This window comes from Phyllostomus discolor, chromosome 2 (genome assembly GCF_004126475.2).
Source record: "Phyllostomus discolor isolate MPI-MPIP mPhyDis1 chromosome 2, mPhyDis1.pri.v3, whole genome shotgun sequence".
Lineage (NCBI taxonomy): Eukaryota > Metazoa > Chordata > Mammalia > Chiroptera > Phyllostomidae > Phyllostomus > Phyllostomus discolor.
The window spans coordinates 65,725,855-65,736,698 of record NC_040904.2 but is presented as its reverse complement, the minus strand read 5'-3'; positions in this window follow the sequence as shown (position 1 = coordinate 65,736,698).

Below are 10,844 nucleotides of genomic sequence, written 5' to 3'. Positions count from 1 at the left end.
ACAAGCAAGAAAACTCAATACTTTCTAAAAATGAATCACATCTAACTTGTTACACATGCTTTCTCTAGGACCAATCCTGTGGCCAGGTAAATACCATGTACTATTTGGGTTAAACTTGGGTTCCCTTAGACTTATCAGGTGTCCAACTGGAGCGTATTGATGCTACCCCTGAAGTATATGGACTGTTTGTTAAAGAGAATGGGTAATGGAGCACACCCAACACATTCTGCCTCAGACATTTAGCAATTAGTCTGTGTCCTGTCTTTGGCCTTTATGCATAATTTATGCGGTGATTTTAAAAAATGTCTACAAATTCCATGACACTCCTCTCATCAGGAGGCACAGTCTATGACTCATCCCCTTTGAATAATAGTAAGATTTTGACTGTTTCAACCAATCAAGTAATGTTACTGACTTTTGAGTTTAGGTCATTAAAGTCCATGCAGCTTACTCTTGGTTCTTGGAACATCTGCTCTGCAGAAGCTGGCTCTTGGAATTCAATTTCTATGCTCTAAAAAGCCTAACCACCTACAAATGTCTTGTATGGGTCAACAGTCACAACTGAGGCCTGGTTTTGCGCCTGTCATTGGAGTCGGAGGATTCCAAAGTTTGGCCATTTGCATCTCCCCCAGTCACTCACAACTTCACAGATTTTATGGAGCAGGTGTGAAGACTTCCCCAGACAAGCCCTCCCAGCTGTACTTCGAAACCCTGACTCACAGAATCCGTGAGTATAATAAAACTGATGTTACTTTATGCCAATAAGTTCAAGGTGGTTTATTACACAGCAGTATATGACCAGAACCAATTAAGTGTCTTTAGTGAGTAGGGAATCCATAGACTTGGAAACAGAAAGAAAAATCTGAAACTAAAAGGAGTTGCCAGGCATTTAAACAATAATGTATGTTTGGAGAGGGAAGAATAGTGTTTTGAAATAAGATGATGATAAACAAAACCCTGTAACTGTACGTCTAGTATCACATTTAATGGTCCTAGTAGTCCATTGTTCAGCTGTAAAGAATCTGCTTCCCCTAACATTCACACCATGTCACTGGTTCTCAGGTTTTATTTCATGAGCCAGAAATGTGATTGTCCTTCCCCTGTGACTGCGTGTGCTAGAGAAGCTATACGGGCTTTTCAATGAAATCTGAAATTCAGGCAACAACTCATCTGCTAATAATCAAGAACAAAATCTTTCACTTAGATCATAACAACCATCTATGCTCTTGCTTTCTCTTCCTCCTTTTAATCATTTTGTTTATTTCTTATTAATAACTTTACCAAGGAAAGAAAAATAAATAGAAACAGGAATAAAAAAGCATAACTTTAATTCCCCTTAGTAGGAATAAATGTTCAACAGGGAAAATATATAATTAAAATCTTGTTCAGTATTTCCCTGCTTGTTCATAATTTTTATGGCATTTTGCAATTTACAATGCATTTTCAAGAATATTTTAAAAACTCTCCTGACTACCACATTAAATGTAGTGGTTTGTACAGGAGATAATATACACAGTGCTCATTCAGAAAATATTTTTGAATTGATGAATAAAATCATTAATGGTGACAGTTAATATTTCATCTATAGTTACTAGGTTCTAAACAGAATGCTGTTCATATGTATTTTTTCAATCCTCCCATCAATCCTACAAACTTGGTAGTATTTACCATATTTTGCCATGTATAGTGTGCATTTTTTTTGCCCAAATTGTTGAGGGAAAAATAAGTATGTGCATTATACATGGGTAGTACTGATTCATACCTATATATATGTTTTTAATTCTTTTATTTATACATGAAAAGTGTAAATCTAGAAAGCAATAATGATATCAGTTTGTTCAAAAACAAATGCTAAACTTCCTTTATAATACAAAAACAAGTATCTAAACATAAATAAGTAAAACATTTAATTAAAAAATTAAAACAAAAGACTTTTTCCTGAAAGTTTGTGCCCAAAATGTGGATGTGCATTATACACAGAAGCATGTTATACATAGCAAAATACAGTAGCATATTTTACAAAAGGAGAGCAAGATTTAAGGATGTTCAGGGGTTGTCCTAGGTCAGAGCACTAGGGTGTAGCAGAAATGGGATCTGAAGCAAGACCATCTGTCTGCATGGCACATGCTTCAGATATTACTCTACACAAGCCTTTTTGCTTAAAATGCTTCTTTCTTTTAATTGTCATAATAATCCACATTTCATGAGTTTAGTAGAACTGCACTTCTCCTAAATCTGGTTAATTTTCTCTCTTCAACTTTTGAAAGTAAATCATTCGAAATTTTAATCTAACTGTGGCAAAGAAGGTGATAAGTGACTCCAATTATCTCTTTCTCTTTATCTCAATATTTGGAAACATGTCACCCTGGTATTAGTAATGTTTCTTAAGTAAGAAACTCCAGACAGAAGGAAGAAATCACCTTTAATTTGGTGTGCCAACCTTCATGGATTACTAATTTCTATAATGTAACAAGGTAGTTTACTAGGTTTGCTGCTACTAGTATATTTTTGGGGTGATAAGTTTAAAACCATGGACAATAAAATTAAATTATAAAATAATCATTGGCTATTAAAGGGGAAATAATTTTTATTGATATTTCCATTTTTCGTATATATTTTTTAATCTTTGTCTTAGGATATGTTCATTGATTTTAGAGAAAGAGAAAGGGAGGGAAAGAGAGGAAGAAAGAAATATCACTGTGAGAGATAAACATTGATGGCTACCTCCATACATGTCCCGGCCGGGGACTGAACCCACCACCTAGGTATATGCCCTGCTCTGGAATAGAACCCACAACCTTTTGGTGTATGGGATGACACTCCAACCAACTGAGCCACCCAGCCAGGGCCCATTTTTAAATTTTAAAATCCTTTTAACTGGAGCCACAATATCACAGAATAAGTGGGTTAAGTGAATGGGAACCCGTATCTGTACAAAATAAATGCAGAACGTACATGCAGTAATTCACTCCAAATACCTTTCTCTTTTAGTTTAAATTATTGTTATATTTGAAGTGTTTTTTCTAAAGATGAGAATTAAGTTTTATAAATAAGTTGGGATTTTAGCTTCATGTATTGATATAAGACCAAGTTCTTCCAAGCTTCTTATAAAAAGGCTGGCCATGCTACTTCAAAAGAAAAATTGTAAAGTGAATTTTTATTTAATCCTTCCTGTTCTCTTTTAACATAATTGCCAACAATTATACTGAACAGCAGAATAATTCATCCTGCTGAAACTAGACTCAATGGCAAATTGGCTAAAAATCAAATAAGCTTAGTTGCTTAATGTCAGAAAATTGGAAAGGCTTTTTACCATATAATTTGTCATGAAGCAATTAAAAAATCCCAAATTTATTTTGAAAATATATACAATGTAAATAGTTTTAAAAACTTTTGAAAGAAAAGCTTTGGCATTTGGGTCGTACTTATCTTGTTAAGCAGAACTCTTTCCACCAGCAGCCCTATCATTTTTTGGTGTTTCAGATTCAAGGAATGGCAGGATGGATTGGTTGATTGCTGCATTGATTGCCAACAATAATTTATAAAGTGGCTACTCTGCAAAATGTGGTGTGCTCACTACAAATATAAATCTAAAGAAAAGACAAAGTAGTTCCCTGCTTCCTGTTGTAAAAGCAAAACAAATTATCATAGAAAGTGACGCTGTGTGCTGCTGTGCTGAGTGCTAAAAATCATGTGCTAAAGACAATTGCTGGGAGTACTGGACTAGTGATTAAACACAGAGGGTTTAAAACACATTCATCCCTAACCTCTCCCTTAAATTCCCACTAAAGTAAAATTCAAATGGATAGAAAATATACATGTATATATTTATCTGCCTATGTATCTCCACAGGCCAAAGAACAGGGGAAAAATGAGGCCCATCATAGATCACAAATAACTCTGTGAACTTGGAGAGCAGATGAGAGCTGTGTTTGGATACAAGAACTATGAAGCCTATATAGTCTCAAAGAGAAACCAACAGGATACAACACAATAATATGAATACAAAAAAAAACAAAACTAAAAAAGGAAAAAATGAGATCATTATTAATAACCATAAATAACAGTAAAATTATATAAAATTGTATAAGAAAATAAATGCTCTAGTTTATCATATGACTCATGTATGAACAATATGGTTATTGTTGAAATGAGCTAAATATTCATGTAAAAGTTTCATCTAAACAGAAAATGAATGGGGGAAGACAAAGTATGTAATGTTTAGGGCATGGCGAATGTGAAAGAACTATATTCTTTTCATAAGACAAAATAATGGTTAAATATTGAAAGGTGAAAACATATAAACATTTAATTCGTAATGTGGACACCACTATAAAAAGAAGCAAAAGAAGCGACTATGGTGGGACTGGGACCGGTGGGGGTGCGTGTGAGTAGAGTAGTGCATTTTGTTACTTTTGTAGTCCTGGAGCATCTTTCAAGTATCAGAACACTGTACATTTAATCATTGGAAGAAAAAACAGGGAGAAGATGTAATAAAATGCTGGTTATTCAGTACCATAATGTAAAAAATAATTTTAAAAGAGAAAAATAAAAAAAAAATCTAGTCTATCTACTAAAATATTCTGGTTTAGGTACTATCTAGCTAAGGGAGGCAGTGTGGAGTGATAGGAATGCATGGTTCAAGTAATCTCGGCTACGTAGATTCCCGTGTGGGCGCTTCTCCCTAGCCATGTCAATGGGGTTTGCAGTTTGACTTCTCTGATTCTCAGTTTCCTCTTGTGTAAAGTATGGAATGATAAAATATACAAGATATGGTTGTGGAGTGTTAATGTGATAGTAGCTAAAACAAGTAACAGTATCTGGTATATTGTTTGATGTTTAAAATGCATGAAAAACTTTTGGAAGAATTAATGGTCTAGTTCAGCTTATGGCTTAACTTTCAGAGTATCTTCCTAGAATTAAGTTTTCAAATAAATAATTAACATTATTCTTGTTTAAGGCAAACAACAATGATATTCCAAGTTATTTTATGAAATTTCCATCTGTTATCTTTTATAATCACTTATCATAATATTTAATATCTTTAGAATTTTTTTAAAAATCAAGTTTTCTAGGCCTCAGAATACTTTCCATAGTGATAATGGGTTCCACACTGCTTTAATATTAACTTTGAGCATTATAGATCTAAAGCCAATATTTAGGACCAGGTGTTTTGTGGCAAATTTTAATGTTATCCTTATGGACTACAGTGAAAAAAAAAGAGCCTGGGAAAACACTACACTTTAGGGGGTCTCCCTAAATTACTGAATGTTTCAGTAAACATTACCTAGTGGGTAGAAGGAACAATGGATTGCAAAGATGAAAAGAAAAACCAAGTGTAGTGTGTGTGAATAATTTGTGGAACTAAAGGGCAATGGGTGGAATACAAAGGTGATCAAAGGCTAAAAAGTCCCTGTAGTAAATAAAAGAATGAGAAGCCAAATGTTAATCATTACACCATAGACTGGTAAGCAATTGTGTTACAAACCCAGTAAGTACTCTGCCAAGGTCAACTAATTTCTCTAGAAAGCCTGTTTCTTCCTGTGTTCTATGGGACATAGTGCCAAGCAGGATCATTTCCAGACACCAAAATGACAGGAAAAGAAAATATTTCACTTAGCTTAGCACTGAAAATATGTAGAACAAAGCCACTGAACCCAGATTAAGAGGAGCTATTTGAAATTAATTAATGAATGTGGTTCTACATGTTTTTTCATGTTCTACATTGTATTATAATGTGGGAGTCTGCTGTATTTGTCCTAAAGACTTCCTTTTTCCTTGCCTGATCTTCTTTCTTTTATTACTCTCCTTCCTGTACTTTTAGGATGGGTTTGGGGGATTTCCATCTTCTTTAGGTTATGGTAAGTCTGTTGAATTTCGAATTTAGGAAAAAATAAAACACACTCAGAGTCCATGAGATCATTGTCACTCATTGAGGCTCACAGACCTTCTCTTGTGAATTATGTTTAGATTCTTTACCTCTGGTATTGGAGATAGTTATCTTGCTCTGTAGGTTTCAACACGTCTAAAACATTCCATGACTGGTCTTGTTTAACTTCTTAATGAAGTAATATACCTGAGGGTCAAAGCCAGAGGGAAAGCAGACACTGTGATCTGATGTGTTTTTATCTGAAGTCAAATTTCTATCTTCTAAACACTTAATCATTGAATCCCAGCTAAAGTGATTTTTTAAAGTTGTGTTTGTAACAGATCAGCCTGATCAGAGGTAACTGTACATATGTGAGCAAGAGATCAAATGTAATTTTTGACATTAGTGTTTATCCTTATGAAGTCTAACTTTGAACTTTTTGGTGTCTTTACCACCTTCTTTTCTTCAGGAATTGATACAATATTTGTGTGTGTGTGTGTGTGTGTGTGTGTGTGTATTTAAATCTAATTTGGATTATCATCTAAGGCATAGCAAGGGTAGGAAGAGAAGGTTTGCAATTCCTTTTTTGAAAAACAAGAAATCATATTTATCTCCCTTGTTGTAGTAAAGCTGTGAGTCTAAAGATTCCCACCTTGAGGAGAAGAAATGGAAGAGGGAGTAAAGGAGAATGTCAATGGGCTTGTGCTGTTTATATAAGACATGAAAGTTTTGTTGTTCAACTTCCCTCTGGGGTGGGAAGCAGAACGGAGTTCAACAGCTGTGATATTTAAACTGGGAGAGAACTGAGGGTACATTGAGAAAGTAGGAGAAAGAAAAGTGATATGGAATTTTAGTTTTTTAGGCAATATGGGGGGAGTGGTACTGAATTCTTCAGACAAGAGGGTATTGAACTATTTCTAGAAATGGAAAAGCCTAAGTAGCTCAAACATAGAGATTGGTTGGGGAGTGATTTCTGAAAAATCAGAGAGGGAGAAAACAGCTTTTGAAGTTAGAAGATGCAGTGCACGTCACCCTGGCTGGTGGGGCTCAGTGGATTGAGCTCTGGCCTGTGAACTGAAAGGTCACCATCTCAATTCCCCATCAGGGCACACGCCTGGGTTGGGCCGGGTTCCCTGGCCCAATGTGTGAGAAGCAACCAATCAATGTTTCTCCCTGTCTTTTTCTCTCTCCCTTCCCGTCTCTTAAAAATAAATAAAATCTTAAAAAAGAAAAAGGTGCAATGCACAATTGTGGTGCCAGGAGAAAAAACCTGAATTGTCCAAGGAGCAAAGGGTATCAGGGACCAAGGCAAATTTATCAGAGTCAATATATTACCCCACACTGCAGACTCAGAAGCTTAACTCTGTCCACGTATTGATTAGCTCAGGGTACAGTATGGGAATCAGGCAGATGGGGGGGGTCTGAGATCCCAAATCATAGCCTATTAGTTATAGCACTGTACAAATGTGCCTTAGCTTCTCTGCCTCTCAGTTTTTAATATTTTTATTAAGATAACTTTTAGAGCAGTTTTAGGTACACAACAAAATTGAGGGGAAGATACAGAGGTTTCCATGTACCCCTTGCCTCTCACACATGCATACTTTCTTGAATTATCCGTTGTCAACATCCCCCCCCACTCTAGAGTCATACATTTGTTACAGCTGATGAACCTACTTTAACACATCACGATCACCCGAAGTCCAAAGTTTTCATTAGGGTTGTACATCTTGGCATTGTATATACTATGTGTTTAGACAAACATATAGTGGCATGTATCCATCATTATGGTGTCACACAGAGAATGTTACTGCCCTAAAAATCCTCTGTGGTCTACCTGTTCATCCCTCCACCCTACCTGGCAGCCACTGATCTTTTTACTGTCTCAACAGTTTTGTCTTTTCTAGAACATCATATAGCTGGAATCATTCAGTATGTGGCCTTTCCAGATTGGCTTCTTTCACTTAGTAATATGTATTTCAGGTTCCTTCACGTATTTCCATGGCTTGATAGCTCATGTCTTTTTTGTGCTGCATAATACCTCATTGTCTAGGTTTACCACAGATTACTTATCTATTCACCCACTGAAAGACACCTTGGTTTTATTGAGCAATTATGAATAAAGCTGCTATTCACCTCTGTGTACAGGTTTTTGGGTGGACATACCAAAGAGGATTGCTGCATTGTATCATAAGAGTACACCTAGTAAAAAAATGTCCAAACTCTTTTCCAAATTGGTTATATTATTTTGCATTCTCATCAACAGGGAATGAGGGTCTCTATTGCTCCACATCCTCACTAGCATTTGGTTGTCAGTGTTCCAGATTAGGCCATTCTAAATGGTGTGTGGTGGTATTTCTTTGTTTTAATTTGCACTTCCCTGGTGACATTTGATGGCATCTTTTTATGTTTACTTGCCATCTGTTTATCTTCTTAGTGAGGCGTGTTTTAAGATCTTTGGTCTATTTTTTAAAAATCAGGTTGTTGGTTTTCTTATTATTGAGTTGTAATAGTTCTTTGTGTAATTTGGATAACAGTCCTCTATCAGATGTGTCTTTTGCAATATATTCACCTAATCTGTGTTTTCTTCTCATTCTCTTGACAGTGTCTTTTGAAGAGAAGTTTTTAGTTTTAATGAAATACAACTTATCAGTTATTTCTTTTATGGGTCATGCTTTTGGTGTTTTAAAAAGTCATTGTCATATAAATCATCTAGATTTTCTCTTATGTTATCAGCAAAGCATTTTACACTTCTGTTATCCATTTTGAATTTGTAAGGGGTGTAAGGTCTGTATCTAGATTTACTTTTTTATGTGGATGTCTACTTGCTCCAACACCATTTGTTAAAAAGACTGTCTTTGCTCCAATGAATTGCCTTGACTCATTTATCAAAAATCAGTTGATGATATTATGTGGGTCAATTTATGGGCTCTCGATTCTGTTCATTTCGCTTATTCTTTCACCAGTGCCAAATTGTCTTGACTACTGGAGAGTCAGAGTAAGACATGTAGTGTCAGTCCTCTAGTTTTGTGCATTTTCCTCAGTATTGAATTGGCTCTTCCAGATCTTTTGTGTTTTCTTAATAACTTTGAATCAGTTTGCTGACACCCACAAAATAACTTTCTGGGATTTTGATTGATATTGACTTGAATCTGTAGGTAAGTTAGGAAGAACTGACATCTTAACAATATTGTCTTTTTCTCCATGAACATGGAATATCCCTCCATTTGTTTAATTCTTCATTGATTTCATTAATCAGTATTTATAATTTTCCTCATAAACACTTTGTATGTATATTCTTAGATTTAAAAAAAATATTTTATTTATTTATTTTTAGAGAGATGGGGAAGGGAGAGAGAAAGAGCGGGAGTGAAACATCAGTGTATGGTTGCCTCTAGCACACCCCATACTGGGGATATGACCTGTAACCCAGGCATGTGCTCTGACTGGGAATCAAACCAGCAATGCTTTGGCTCGCAGGCCTGTGCTCAATACCAGCCAGGGCTATTCTTCAATTTATAACTAAATACTTTATTTTTTAATGCTAATATATATTCTATTGTGTTTTAATATCAAATTTTACTTGTTTATTGCTGGTATATAATAAAATGATTGGTATTTAAATATTAGCCTTATAGGCTGAAACCATAATATAATTGCTTAGTAAGACAGGAGTTTTTTCATTCTTGATTCTTTTGGAGCTTCTATTTAGATGACTATGTCATCTGTAAATAAAAGAATTTATTTCTTTCCTCTTAATTTGTATATTTTATTTCCTTTTTTTTTGTCTTATTATGTGAGCTATGCCTTCCAGTAGGATGTTAAAAAGGAGTGGTGAAATGAGATATACTGGTCCTGTACGTGACCTTAGTGGGAAATTGTCAAGTTTCTTGTCAATAAATATTAACTATAAGCTTTTTTATAATTTTTTTGTCAAGTTGAGGAAGTTCCCCCCATTCCTAGATTAGTAAGAATTTTATTAATCATGAGTGTTGGATTTTGTCAAATGTTTTTTCTGCATCTATTGACATAATCATGTTATTTTTCTATTTTAGTCTGTCCATGTGATGGATTGCATTAATTGATTTTTGAATATTGAATCAGTATGCATACCTGGGTGCTTCTCAGTTGTTGTTTTTTAATCTAGAAAATGGGGATAATAGTATCTACTTTATAGAATAATGGAGGGTTGAATAAATTAGTCATAAAGTCCTGTAGAGTTGGAAAAATATCTTTTTCTACTAACCTTCTAAGTTCTCAGCTGGGTCCGCTATAACAAGAGATAGGGTAACAAGAGGAATAAATACAAATTTATTTAATATAAGTTTCACATGAAACAGAAGCCTTCATAAAGTAATTAAGACTCAAATCAGTTGTTAAACATGAGCATTTTTATGCTAGGTTTGATGGAGTAGAAAGCTGTGGAAAAAATGCAGAAGAAAAAAGTTTATGAGCTAAGTATGGTTATATGCTTCATAACGATATTTCAGTCGATGACAGGCTGCAAAAATGACTGCAGACCCCTAAGATTGTGATGCAACTGAAAAATTCCCATTGCCTAGTGATGTCCTTGCCATTGTATAGCATAACACATTTCACAATACAGACCATTGTATTTCAATAGCTTACACTACTCAGTATAGTATACAGTTACACTATGTAGTACAGATATGTTGCATGGGTTTGTAGTCTATGAACTTTAAGGGAACACAAGTTGTCACCCTAAACATGTATACTTAGCCTTAGGATTATTTAGGTTGGTTAGCGTTAAGAAACAGCAGACATGAAAGAAACTCTGAAAACTAAATGGAAGTTACCCTTAAAAAAGCCAAAGACATTTGCAGTTGTAAGGGTGGATGCCCAGCTGTAGCAGGAAGAGTGGGATGACCTTATTGTTAGAAAGTTTTATCAACACAAAAGAATTGGACTTAAATCTGCATAATAACCCTACCCTGTGTACTGTGCTCTCGGTGCCCCC